This window comes from Lissotriton vulgaris, unplaced genomic scaffold, assembly GCF_964263255.1.
Source record: "Lissotriton vulgaris unplaced genomic scaffold, aLisVul1.2 SCAFFOLD_360, whole genome shotgun sequence".
Lineage (NCBI taxonomy): Eukaryota > Metazoa > Chordata > Amphibia > Caudata > Salamandridae > Lissotriton > Lissotriton vulgaris.
Genome location: NW_028249489.1, coordinates 198,803 through 212,750, shown reverse-complemented (window position 1 = coordinate 212,750; position 13,948 = coordinate 198,803). Strand labels below are relative to the sequence as shown.

At 45.3% G+C, this 13,948-nt stretch overlaps 1 protein-coding gene across 1 annotated transcript in view; it reads left to right on the top strand.

The window, feature by feature from the left end:
- The window catches only part of LOC147663560 (serine/threonine-protein kinase Nek6-like), a gene marked incomplete at its 3' end in the record, with an annotated part of 502,329 nt that overhangs the window by 293,873 nt on the left and 194,508 nt on the right, over positions 1 to 13,948 (top strand). The window lies entirely within an intron of this gene.

Sequence of the window (13,948 nt, the reverse complement as noted above, 5' to 3'; positions counted from 1 at the left end):
GAGAAGGCATCTTCTCTTCTTTGAGAGGCAGGAGATGGAAGCCAAACTTGGGAATCATCTGCCATCAAAGCTCTACAGTTCAGTATATTCCCTATAGCAAACCTGTATCACTCATAGTTTTTAAAAGCAACAATTTGTAGTTTAAAACAATTTTCACAGAAAACGTTATCATCAGGCCGTGAGGGTTTCTGGGCATATGGGAGGGAGTATACGGTCTACGTATCATTTGTTAGTCTTCTGCTGTTGATTGGCGGAAGACAAGGAGGGTGCAAAGATGTTGATTATTCGTCCATCATTCAAAGATGTTCAACAAACACAGACACGTTTTGCCTTCTTAGGACTCCTCTCTGGGATGCGGCTTTGTTGCTTTGAGAATCTTATCTCCAGCTCAATGATGTGCCAAGGAAATAAGAGGATGGAAGAGGGGTGAGGGGGATGGAGTACATGCATCACTTTAGTGTGCACTGAAAAGATACTGTCCTTGTGACAACCCTTGCCTCACAAACACATAGACACACTTTTGGTGGAGAGGCAGCCCCCCTCCGCGCCTTGAGACCCTCACGGGTAAGTAGCTGCGCTTTACAAATCCCTGAATGATTAATTCATTAATAGATTGATTGATTTCATGCCAGAATAAAGAAAAAAAGCAGAAGTCCTCCGTGGGCAAACGTTCTCGGTAGAACTGCATTTTAGCTACTCGACTCCAATCAGGAGCTCAGAATGGGGGAGCTAAAATGGTAGTTTCTTTAGCAACAGAGGCAGTTTTCAATAGCCTCAGATCATGGGGCTCCTCTGTGGCAAGCAGTTGTTTTTCCATATACATGAAATTATGTGGTTAGGAAAACCAGTTTAGGGAGCCGGGAAATGCTAAGGATTGGGCTATAGAAAGTGTCTATCAATTCCTTCTGGCACTCTATGGTCATACAGCCACTCTTCCACCTGGGGCGCACCCAAGATTGTATATAGGGAGGGGCGGATGTACCATGTTACAACGCATACCATTACAACTACCTACTATTACAACGCGACCATTACAACGCACACCATTACAACGCATAGCGCTTTGAGGTGCTGGATAGTGGTAAGTATAATTTACTATTCTAACTCCAGTCCCCGTGGACACTAGGGAAGGTGTTGGATAGTAAATTATACTTATTCCCTATCCTAGAGCGCCCCCCAGCGCAATGCGTTGTAATGGTATGCGTTGTAAAAGTTGCGTTGTAACAGGAGGTAGTTGTAAAAGTTGCGTTGTAACAGGTGTATACCGGGAGGGGCAGGCCTAGCCTCTGCACAAGCTTTGGCAAAGTCTTTGGGTATGTGTTGGCTGACACTCTTTTGGGTTTTTCAATGCTCGTTTTGTCTTGGTTTTTACAAAACTTTATCATTAGGCAAATTGCTGGGCCCTCAGTAATCTGAAAAGAGGGGGGTAAAAGGAAAAAATTACTTGTTCTCTGCAAGCATTTATAGCAATATTAGTCCTTGGCACTGGAGGGAACTGCATTGCGTGTGGGTGTGCTCGCTGTGAGACTGCAGAATGCCTTCACTCCCTGTGAAGTTAACCAATGGCAGAAGTGGGCGGACCCACTGCCCCATGCTGTGCGCTCTAGTGTCTGGAAGAAGAATGTGACTGACACAATTACAGACGAATGGAAGAAGAGAGGTGACCAAAAAGCCCTTGGATTTGTATATTTTATATATCATTTTAGTATAATCAAAACGTCTTCCTTAACCATGCACTGTCCGCTAATGGCTGCAGTAACCTAGTAGCCGACACCCTGCAGCTTAGAGGCTTAATCGTGAAGTCTGGTTTAATGCGCAGCTCTTCCGTCAAAATCTGGGCATCTGTAGTAGCTGTTTGAATACTTATTTTTAGAGAGAAATGGCTCATTTTAACATTTTTGGACTCTTAGAATAGCCATATCAATGGTATTTTTTGGCGGAAGGAAGCTGGTTGTACCTGAGAGGTAGATCCGGAGAAATTGCTATTGAATTAATAAATACATTTTGTTTACTGCATGCACGTGGGGAAGAACTGAGAGATCTGATGTGTGGATCCCTTCCCCTCTCCAAAAATGGCTCTGTCCACTTCCTTGGTGTCCAAATTGCCAGTCAAAAAAGGTGGAGGCGGAGCCTAGATCTCAAAGTGTCTGTTAGATCAGTCCTGGCCTCTGAAACCCAAGAACCTGGTGCCCTGAGGATCTGACACTGATTCTTTTTTTATAATAGACCCTCCTCTCAAAGCCTTTTCTGTGCCTAGATGTGTTTTACTCCTGACTGGTGGGAATCACCTTTTAATTTGTAGAAGATATAATTACTCCTGTTTTGTGTATCAGGCCCCACATTGGTCACTTATTTTCCAAAAGTCTATGCACTGCAGGCATATTGCACCTTTCTTGCTTGTGCATTTTTTAGTTCCATTGTGGACATGACACATGGCATCACTGGCCTCTTCGTGGCTCTCAGGGTTGCATTGCGCACACATCAGGACTCCTCTACTCTGTACATGGCACAGTCACTTGTACCTTACACTAAGAGATAGAGCACCCAACAATTATTTTGATTCCAACCTCTCTAAACAGATGTAAAGGTGCTGAACCAACCACCAGGAGGGATTGTGGTGTGCACTACATGCATGTTCCACACTCACCCAGGCACTCATTGGCTCACATCAAGATGCAGCTGCTTTTAGGTCTCACCTAGGCAGCGTGCGTGCGCTGCTCTAGGAGGTGACCTTTAGGAATCGGTCTTCACTTTTCAAGCACTCGTGCTTGTGCTGGCACCCACCTTGCGGGAGCGAGCAGCGGCGCGCACGCTTATTGAAAACAGATGGCCCGCACGCCACTGCTCGCTCCTGCAAGGTGGATGCCAACGCAAGCACGAGTGCTTGAAAAGTGAAGACCGATTATTTTGCCTTCAATGGTCCCACGCCGGTTCCTGCTCTCCAACAGCTTCTCTTGTTCCCTTTAAGCATATATTAGATCTGCTTCTATCTCCGAGCGCAAGCGCTACCCATTGTCAGTGCTGCGTTTGCTCCCACCCCTCCTGTGTTCCGGGTTCACCACCTACCTTGTCCCCCCTCCCCTCCTTCCTTTTCTGGGCTTGGTATTTTTTTGTTTATTAAATTATTTTTTTATTTGGAAATACAATAGGAGAGGAGCCAACATATTCAGTATCTTCATGGTGTGAGGACTGCAGCTGCTGGAGGTCTCACATGCTCCTCCTCCCAACACTCTGTTGCAGCCTTATTTACTCCAGCAGGCTCACTTGGCTCCTATTTATTCGCTGCATGGTACTCACCCCGCCCCACCTTCCCCCTATGAAACACATGCGCAGCCCGCTGCTGGTGCTTCGTGTTCTCATTTTGTTTACTGACGCATGCCACCTTCCCCCATACTCCCAGTCTCTCCTTTCCCACGTCCTCACTCCATAGCAGCTTGTTTTAAGGAGATAGCAGGTGGGCTCGGCCTGCCCATAGTTTGTGGCCGACCTGCCCCTGCCTCAGCCCTGGAACTGTTCTGCCTACTGTGCAAGAAGCTGAGGCAGCTTTAACAAAACACCCCTAATTCTCTTTGCTGTGCAACCTCCTTCACGGGGGCGGCAGAAGCCCTAGCTTCTAGCACAGGGAGGAGCATGCTGCCCATCTATGTGTTGCGTGCTGCCTTTAGGTTTTAGTGGGGTCTGCCCAGCATACAGGGGATGCTCCTCTGCATGACCGATGTGCTGTCAGTGTATGGTTTCCTCCAGTGATGCCAGGCCCTTTATTATATCCCATTTCTTTGTAGCTCCTTCCTCTATATCCCCAGATGACAAGGTGGCTGCTTTCCTCTATTTCCTGTTGTGGTATGAAAGTTACTTGGGAAGCATTTCTAAGATTCTGTCCTGTGCCCAGGTTGCTTAGCAGCTGATGGGAGACGGATAAAAGGGCAGGAAGCATCTGAAAAGAGCACGGACTTAACTGGTCTTGCAAGCCTACCTGGCAGAACACCTGTGTGCACGACGAATGGCACACAAGTAGGCTTAGGGTTTGACTGGTGTATATGACCCCTAAATGAGGCACAGCTCATTGTTTATTAGGTCACAGAATGCCCTGCATCACTAACTTTCTTGTTTTGTAAGGAGGGCATTGGGTTACAAAATGACCCGTGTTGCACTCACAATAGTTTAGCAACTCTGACGGTATCTTGACTTTAGGCATTTATTGGATTAATCAAGAGAGGCGAGAAACATGAATTGCATTTGCGACACTTGACTACCTTTAAATGATACCCTTGCATATCATGTCAACAAGATCTGGGTGGGGAATAGTGGGTAGCAGTTGTTAAAATAGTGATATTCTGCCATTTTTATAGAACCCATAGGGAGAAGATGTTTCTATCCTTTTATAATCCAGTGCAGCAGTGGTCACTGCACCGCTTAATTTGATCTTGAGTAGAATGCAGGAGACTGAGCTGCTGACTCGTGCTATCCACCACATCCCGGAGAGCTCCTAGGGGCACCAGACCTCACTCTTCTATATTAGAACTTTGTTATAAACTGCAAGTAAAACAAGCATTGACATAGCCAATAGGTCTTGCCTTGGGACCGTATAAGTGTTTAGCCATGCAACAGTTGTTGCTGTTGCACCAAGGATATTGTGCTGGATAACCAAACACTTATAAGGTCCCAAAGGTGAGACCTATTGGCTATGCCATTGCTTGTTTGACCTTGGTGTCACCTAGGTGGGTACATTTCTGTAAGCCTGGGATGTCTGATGGAAATGCACCTCACTCCTGGACCCTGCTATAAGAGGTATGTTTCTGCCCACTGCTGTCAGTGGCCCAGGCGTGTGTGACATTAATTGTTCAAGCTTCTCTGATGGACCCACCTACAAGCTTTGTGTGTGAATCAGATCTCAGTAGTGTGTGGACAAGCCCCTCTCTTTGAAGTCGTTCTTCCCTGACTTCAGCCAGTCATTATGGGTCAGACCTGGACTTCTGGCGTGACTCTTTCCATGCACGACACTGTCTCGACCTCAGCGTGCATGTATCTATATGGAGATATATATACATTCTATATGTTGTGCGGGCATCCATGGTCGGTGGTGTGCACAGTCACTCAGATTCTACAGAGGGTCTTGGAAAATTGTCACTCGTGGCTGGGCATCCTTCCCCATGCTGAGCATCACTGTGTTTACTTGAATCGTTCTGATCTTAAGCTCATCCACTTCGTGGCCTCACTGTTGAGCGTGGCCAATTATGTTGTCGCACATAATTGTATGCGATTTAAACAAAGTCAGAGAGCAACATGGGCTAACCAAAAAATCCTCCGTTTGCCTTTGATCATGCAGACCATGGCCCAGTTCAAACCGGTGCCCTGCTACCGACAGGCTCTTTAACCCCCAGCCAGGCGCGCAGGCCTGTAGCCTCCAGCCATGACTGCAGAGGGGAAGCTTTGTGGTTTTATTAAATAGACTGACATTGTTGCGAGCGCCCCACTTCCCCCTCAGAAGCACTTCCTGGCCCCGCACTTGCCAGGCAGGGTTGTTCTGACAATGCCGGCTTTCTGTGCCTTCTGAACGGGGCCTTCTGTTCCAGAAGGGCAGAGTCCATTGTAATCTGTTCTTTTCTGGCCACTCCGGCGCCTGCGGAGCGCACTGTGCTCAAAAAGCCGACACTGCCACCCATCTCGCTCTGGAGATGCGAAGTGCATTTTTAACAAATGACTAACACTTTCTCATAAAGAGCTTTTCAAGTCTCCATCAAATGTATTTTTCATTTTTCTAGTTTTGTAAGTGACATGAATGAGTCGGACACCCCAGGTCTTGATACCTTTTATCGAAATGTGTACATCTATAGGCAGGGCTTTAAGCGGGATGAAAAAACTGGGCGTCTCTCAAAGGGGCGTGGCCAGTGTAATTAGGGGCGTGGCTTCAAAACACTTACGCTAAAAATCTGTGTTTACCATAGTGTGCCGCCCGACTTGTATTTTGCGGTTTCTGTCATTGCATCCAGATATATGTTACAACAAGTAACATCATACCTACAACAAGTCAGGACTATTGTCTTTGTCAATGGTTATTCGTTGCATTAGATAAATAAGCTGCAACTATGGCTTGTTCCATATAATATTGAAAAAGCTTCCAATTAAACCCCTGGTGACCCACAACGCTCACCTGGCATGAGGCCATGCTGTAACTTCTCCACTAGTGAGAAGTGGGCAGTGCACATTGATGTGCTTAGTGTCTCGAAACGGGTCTCTATCGGGCTGTTTTCCCCGGACGCAGTGACAGCAGTTCAAACTGCTGTCACTGCAGTTGGAAATAAACGGACTGCCTGTGCCAGGGCTCCAAACAGAGCCCAATAGAGACCTGTTTCGGGGCCCCCTTAAAAAAACTGCCGGTGCTCAGACCCCTTGAGACCTGGCCCACTTAAAGCCCTGTCTATAGGTTACTCTCGGGTACCAGATGGTCTATAAAACTCGAATAGTTTGGAACGTCTGGCGCTGTCTCCCCGTTTGGAGTAGGTTAGATTTCGGACATTTGAGATTCATGAAATTTCCATGAAGTCCTCGGAACACTCCAAAAGTTGCATATGAGTACTCCTTCCCAGGGCTTTAAGTGCGATGAAAAACTGGGGGGGAATCTCTCAAAGGGGAGTGGCCAATGTAATTAAGGGCATGGCTTAAAACACCGAAGCTAAAAATCTGTGCTTAGCAAAGTGTGCTGCCCGACTTATATTTTGCTGTTTCTGTCATTGCATCCAGATATATGATACAAGTAACATCATACCTACAACAAGTCAGGACTATTGGCTTTGTCGATGGTTGTTAGTTGCGTAAGATAAATAAGCAGCAACTATGGCTTGTGTATAATATTGAAAAAGCTTCCACTTAAAGCCCTGGTGACACTATGACAATGTTGCTGCTCCTGAGTTTTAAAAAAAGAAGGGAAATCCAGAGAGAAAATGACTCTCTTTAAAGGATTTCCCTTCCCCTACAACGCCAGCCTGGCATGACGTCATGCCGTAACTTCTCCACTAGTGAGAAGTGAGCAGTGTGAGCAGCGCACAAGTATGTGCCTGCTGTCACTGAAGTCAGGAAAAACCGGACCGGCTGTGCCATGGCATGAAACAGAGCCCGATAAAGACCCCCTTTAAACAACTGCTGGTGCTCAGCACCGGTGAGACCCGGCCCACTTCAAGCTCTGCTCCTTCCACACCACAATCAATCAAGCAGATTGGTCCTTTAACATGCTAGTCCACGGGAGGAGGAGAGCACACATTTTTGTTGTCACATGTACATTTCCTTTTCTTTCTCCCTCAGCCTATTAAATCCAAAGCTGTCCACTTTCTTCCCCACCCTGCCTTCCAAATTGAGCTGTGTCTTCGCAGCGTTGGTCGTCCATGTCCTTCTGTTATTTATCTCTTAAACTTGTGCGGTAATTACCCAGAGATGTGCTTGCGCCAGTCAGGGGAGGAGCTACCTTCGGTGCAGCAAGTGCAGTGGCATCGGGGGACAGAGCTGTGAGGGGCCCATTGAACCCTAATAGTTGCTGTATTTTACTACCCCAGCAGCATGCAAAGGGACCATTACCCTAACTTGGAACATGACCCATGGCATCCTTGCTGTGCTGCGGGTGGAAGATCTCACAAACTAAGGCAGCATTGAGAAATTACTGTGAAAGGAGCAGTGCTTAATTTGAGCTGGGGCTTTCCAGTGCTAAGCACCGGCACTTAATTGGTTTCCAGTACTCTGCACCGGCCCCTAATTGTAAACACCATACATAGAACAGTCTACCACATGGTGGCGCTGCTCATCTAATTTAGAGATGAGCAGAACAACGGTTGTTTAGGAATACAATATACATTACAATTGCAAATACCTGCCTCCCCAGCCATTACTTTAGCTTTGTGGACCTGGAATAATCTGAACTTTCACATTTACATGCGAGAGAGATGGTTAGTAGTTGTTTTGGCAGCGATGACAACGGTGATGGGTGGTGCAAGCTGCAGTGGCCTCCAAATCAGAGCCCTGGCACTTAATATTTCACAAATTAAGCAATGGAAAGCAGCCACGTTTTTAGCTGTTTCCTAAATTCGATCAGACGAGTTTCACGTTTCAGATGGTAGGGGATGAGGTTTCACTTGATCACAACGTGGTAGGTAAACTATATGCGCTGTTGACATGCTTTCTTGAACTTGGGAACTTCAAGGTGGCAAGCAAAAGATGGACACATAAGTCTTACATGGGGGACTACCAAATAAACAGCTGCTTAATGAGAGCTTGGTCAAGGTCATACAGGGTTTTGAAACAAAAACATAAAATCAGGGGGGTGGCTCCGAGTGGGGTGTTTGGAGTGTGACCCTACCACCCCCCCCCCCCCCCCAATAAATGCATTCTTGGCTTGATAGATTGGTATGGGGGCCTTGACTCGGGTCTGCCGGCCCTGAGTTGGGTCTGGCATGTCTGTGTTGGGATTGTTTTGTCATGTGCCGTGAATAAAAGACAACAAATTCACCTTTGATGTAAAAAGAGAAAAAAAAATCAGTACCTGCTTCTCTACTTGTCCAAATTGTGTGATCCTAGGCACACATTTTATTTCACAGAGCCTCCTTTACCTTCTTTATCCGATACTTGAGTTCCGGATCTGCGCAGTTCAAGCACCTATCATGTTTTATAGACTCTAAAGTTGCTCTATTTATAATGAGAATCTAGGCCATGTTTAGGGTTTACGTGGCTACTGACCCGCCTCTAAGTTCACTATCAGCTCTGTCTTTGAGGGTGAGCATTTATGTTTCTAAGTTCATGTTTAAAAACTACCACTGTAAATAATTGTTTGTCTGTGCAGAGATATAACCTGAAGAAATAAGGTCAAATGCTTCCGCTTGTTAAAGAAACACACCGGTTGGAATTTTGAAGAGACTGTATCATCTTTTTACATAGTTTGTTGCAAAATGATGGCCCCCCCTGGGAAAAGCACAGTGCAGACTAGTCTTTCCCCGGGGGAGTTCGTGCACAAAACATGGCATGGGTGGGGATAGGTAGTTGGCGGGGTCGGGGACAGGGGGGGGGGCTGAGGGGGGGGGAGAGGGGAAGGTGGGGAGGTGGGGAGGGGTTGGTGGTAGGTTTAGGGGAAGCATATAAGGGTCCGGAGAGGGGTGATCTGCCTTTTCGGACTCTGCATCACCGGGGGGGGGGGGGGAGGGGGGGAAAGAGGTGAAGAGTGTAATAAAATTTCGTCCGCCCTCCAACCCTACAGCCTGAGGTGGTTCCGTGACAGAGGGCTTGTTCTGATAGCGTTGTTTGCCAAATTTAGTAAAGGCTGCAGGGCTCACAGGCAGGAGTCTGTGTGTGTGTGTGGGGGGGGGTGTGGAGTCACATGCTGGGTCTTCACACCCTCGCGGGGGGGGTGGTGGAGAAGAACGGAATACAAGTGAAAACTCAGTGTGTGGTACCTTGTCGAGTGAGGAGTGAGTTCAGGGGAGGGTGTTTTGGGGATAAAAGAAAGAGAGCCTGGGAAGACGGCAAGAACGTAAGGACGGAATCTGGGAAGGATTGAACAAGGTATGACGTTTGGGCGAATGGAAGTTGGTGTAAGATGTGAGTGGTCGCGTGATGAATGGGGGATAGTGCCTTAGTTACAAATTTGATGTTGTTGTTTAATAAAGTTAATACGTTGCAACCATGTCCTAATAAATGGCCTTTTATGCTAATCATCGGTCATGGGTGTTTTATTGTTGCACGATATACATGCCAAATGGGTTCATGCCTAATTGTTGGGCGCTTACAGCCAAGTCAGACCCTTTGTGTGGCTCTGGCTCAGCTCGCCCTGTTAATTTGCAACTTGGGCTTAGTTCACGGGGCCATCACTCACTTGAAATGATTTGTACAAGGCTTGGATTAGAAGCCGGGAGCTCTGGCCACATGCACTGATTTGACAAATGTGCCACCACCAATTCTTGTAGCAGAGATGAAAAAGAGTGCGCGCAGTGAGAATACATTTAAAATAAGTGATCCCTACGGGGAAACTGCTAGAACTGTTGATTACTCGACAAACGTCCATATGTTATAGAAATGTGAAGTAAGAAGACAAGTATGTATTAGGAAACATTGCCTATTGTAAGGCTATATATATATATATATATATATATATATATATATATATATATATATATATATATATATATATATATATATATAAAAAGTGATCCCAGAGCAGGGACTCCACAGCCTTGTGTTGTACGTGACCATAGTCATGAGTTTCCAGGATGAGCTATTATGTCCAGAGGGACGGGCAGGGGTGTAGCTTCATCGGTGGTGTTTGGCTTGTGACACCCTCCAGATGTATTTTTGGCTTGGTAGTTAGTTCTGGGGCCCTGAGTCATGTTTGCTTTGTCTGTTTTTCTAGTGGTTATCATTTCTCAAAGAGCTTTTAACTTGTTTATTTTTTTGCAGACGGAATTTAAATATGTATAGTGACTGTTTTATTTAAGGAAGAGTAAATCTGCACCCATAGAACTACTCCTTGAATGGGCGCAAAATTACTACTTTTTGGAATTCACAAGCATTGGCAGGCGTAGGCTTAGAAAGCTGGTGTCCAGACATCCTGCTGGCAATCAAACACCGAAAAGGAGATGGGATGAATGCTTGCAAATAGTCTAACCAAGTGGCAATCACTCAGGGTAACATTCCAACCCACCGCCTTTCGACCACTGTGCCTCTCTGGACAGAGACCCACCTAATGCAAATCAGCACTGACCCCGTTCCTCATGGAAACGGCCCATCCCGAACCATGGTCATCTGGCCCCTACACCCTGCAGACCACTGCTTCTGCAGTTAAGAAATTTCAGATCCGCACTCCTATAACTTCACTGACTAAGTGACGCCCTGTCATAGCCTTTTTAAACATATGTGTTTCTCCACTGGAAGCCAGTGAAGTGACCAAAGATGACTTGAAATGTGAGCATGTTATTTTAGTTGTAAATCTAACAAATGCCCTGAGTGGAAACATAGCAAAGGAACCCTATGTCAGAAGGAACTATGTAGGTATAGGTTTGTGTGTGTATATATATATCATACATCCTGGAGGGTCCTGCCGGGAGAGGCTCCCTCGTCAGGTGGCGCGAAGAGATGACAAACCCAAGCCGTCAAAATTAATATTAATTCCACAATTTGCTTAGAAGCAGGAGCGCACTCAGGGGTTACAGTCTTTGAAAGAAGTTTTTTATTCCAAGGAAACGCTACGCGTTTCGCCAAAGGGCTTGATCAATCGTGTGATCAAGCCCTTTGGCGCACGCGTAGCGTTACCTTGGAATAAAAACTTCTTTCAAAGACTGTAACCCCTGAGTGCGCGCCTGCTTCTAAGCAAATTGCGGAATTATGTGTGTGTATATATATATATATATATATATATTGGAAGGCTTGTAGTAGCCGAAACGCGTAGGCCGTCCTAATGCTTGCACGTTCTTTTGCACATGGTGTGTAAATAAATACTTTTGTTTAAAAACTTACCTGTTGCTGTGCCGTGACTTCTATCGCAAGGCGCGAGGTGAGAAGATTCCAAGGAATGAAGTATATATATATTTATATATATTACACAATTCTGAATTCGATCAATGTCTCAATCATCCCACAGGTACGGACCACAAACGTAGAGTTTTTCAAATCTTCTTTATTTGGTGCAGCTTAAAAGTGCAAGTGTGATGTCATATTGCAGCAAGTATATGTGTATAAGAAGCAGCATCTGACCTCATATATATATATATATATATATATATATATATATATATATATATATATGTATGTATCTGCTTTCAAATGAAATAAAAAATAAGGGGTAAAAAAATTAAAATAAACATTTGAAGAGAAGACTAAAAAGATCCAAGGGACAAGTCAGGCAGAGAAAAATCCAATCCTTGCCTGTCGTCCTCCTCCTAAAGTCAAGGCCGGTCCTTGCACTTCCTTCAGCATCTTTAAACCCCTCATTCAGACCCAGCTCTCAGCAGCCTTCATGACCGCAGTTCTGTTTCTCCATGGGAACTTGGCCCCATTTGTTTCATCACGGTGGCTGCTCCCTGCTGTAAAACCCCTTTCTTACAACATGTCAATTATTCCCTTATTAAAGGTGAACTTTTAGATGCTAGGAAGTCAGCAGAGGTAAAACTTTTGTACAAAAAAATACAGGCGCTAGTTTATTGATCGGTTTAAAGTGAGGTCCCACTTAGGACTCGATTCTGGATCTTTCTGCACGTCTCAGGCATAGGTATTCAACTGTTTGTAGTTGTTGAGGTGTAACCAGGGATGTTCAGTTTGCAACATCACACTATTACTCAACAACCTTTACAAGTGTACAATAGACCTAGATCCATAGAAGTGTGAGGGCTAAAGCTCTGAAATGCCCCAAACTTGAATGCAGCTACTCAGAGTGGCCTTTGGTGGTGAGCGAAGAGGTACTCTGTCACATGAGACAAACTCGGTTGATCGACACCGTCTGAAGAAGCCAGGAGGCGCCCAGCTCACAGAATTTTAAATTTGATACATTAATAAAGTGAGCAACATACTGCATTGTTTTTACACTCCTCCTGTCATTGAAACAAAGAGAACATATCATAGACTTGTTATGTGGAAAAAAGACTCAAAGGTGTGCTTTGGAGGTCTCCCATTTGGCTTTTATTCTGTTATCCATTTGGATTTGCGCTGCTGCACAAGGGTTTTATTCTTGGTCAATAAGTCCCAGACAACATTGTTTTCTTCCATGTCTCGTCATTTTAAAACCCTTTAGAAAAATGCTCTGGTCTTCTTCCCTCGGGTGTCCTGAACATCTGTACAGGTGTCTGTTGTATATTTAGGAGGGATCCGTTGACACGTCAATGACAAGAAACTATTTTTACATGTTTGTAGAGTAAGTGTCCGACTTGGATTGTGTAAGAATTGTTTGCTTTTGCTACTTGACAGGTGGCTGTATTTTTACAGCACAACGTAAATGCTGATGTCTAGAAAAAATGGACTGAACCTGGTCAGATGTAGTGAGCTGGAAGCAGTATAGTTTATTTATGAAATATGATTTATTTATGTAAAGTTTAATAATGGTAGGCAGATATCAGCGCAAAGTACATGTTTGGTGTTCATTTTGGGTTTTATAAAACACTATTCTACCGAGGAGGTGTCAGCGAGCTGTGCGCAAAAGGTTGAGATGCCAAGTTACAAGCAACATCTATAACAAGCCATCAGCATTCTGAAAGGAGGGAATCCACTTCTTAGTGATACTTCAAAAACAGGGCTAGGGGAATCTTCCAGTTCGGAGATAGTGAGGGATATAGGAGAAAAGAAACTATGCAGGGCTGAGAGCAAGAGGGTAAAACGTTGCCAGAGGAAGGGGCAACAGTGGTACCAGGAAGTAAGATAACACAACACAAACAGACACATGATGAGGTAACTATGACTGTCCGAAGCCAGAAAGAGTGCATCACCGATAGTATAAGGGTGATCATGCAAGATGGATGCATTTGTGAGACCAACACTGGCATGCCTCCCAATTAAGGTGAGTTTTAGAAATTGTCTGCTTTATGGGTTATAGGCACAGATGTGGACAGAAGGTAAGGTATGGTAAGGCATGGTGAGCAACAGCAGATGGTCTTTGGCCAGGCATGGTGACAGACCACGATCCAGTTCACAAGTAAGTTTGCCAAACCAAGCATGGATGAGTGGTTTGCTGGACCAAGAGTGTTGGCACAAGTGACAGCCTGTAGAGTGCTATTGACCAGCTGACCAGTCCTATATTAAGGCCGGTCCTCACCGCTCAGGCCTCTTTAGAACCAGAGCCTTTTTATTCCTAAGGTTGTAAGGATGCATTTGGTTTTTGATTTCCACTCCAAATTAAAGATTGGTGTGCAATAAGTTCCCTGATATGCTTGGTTTCTGGATAGGGGTCTTCTCCTGTTTTGGTGAAATTGGTGACATCTTTAGTACATCA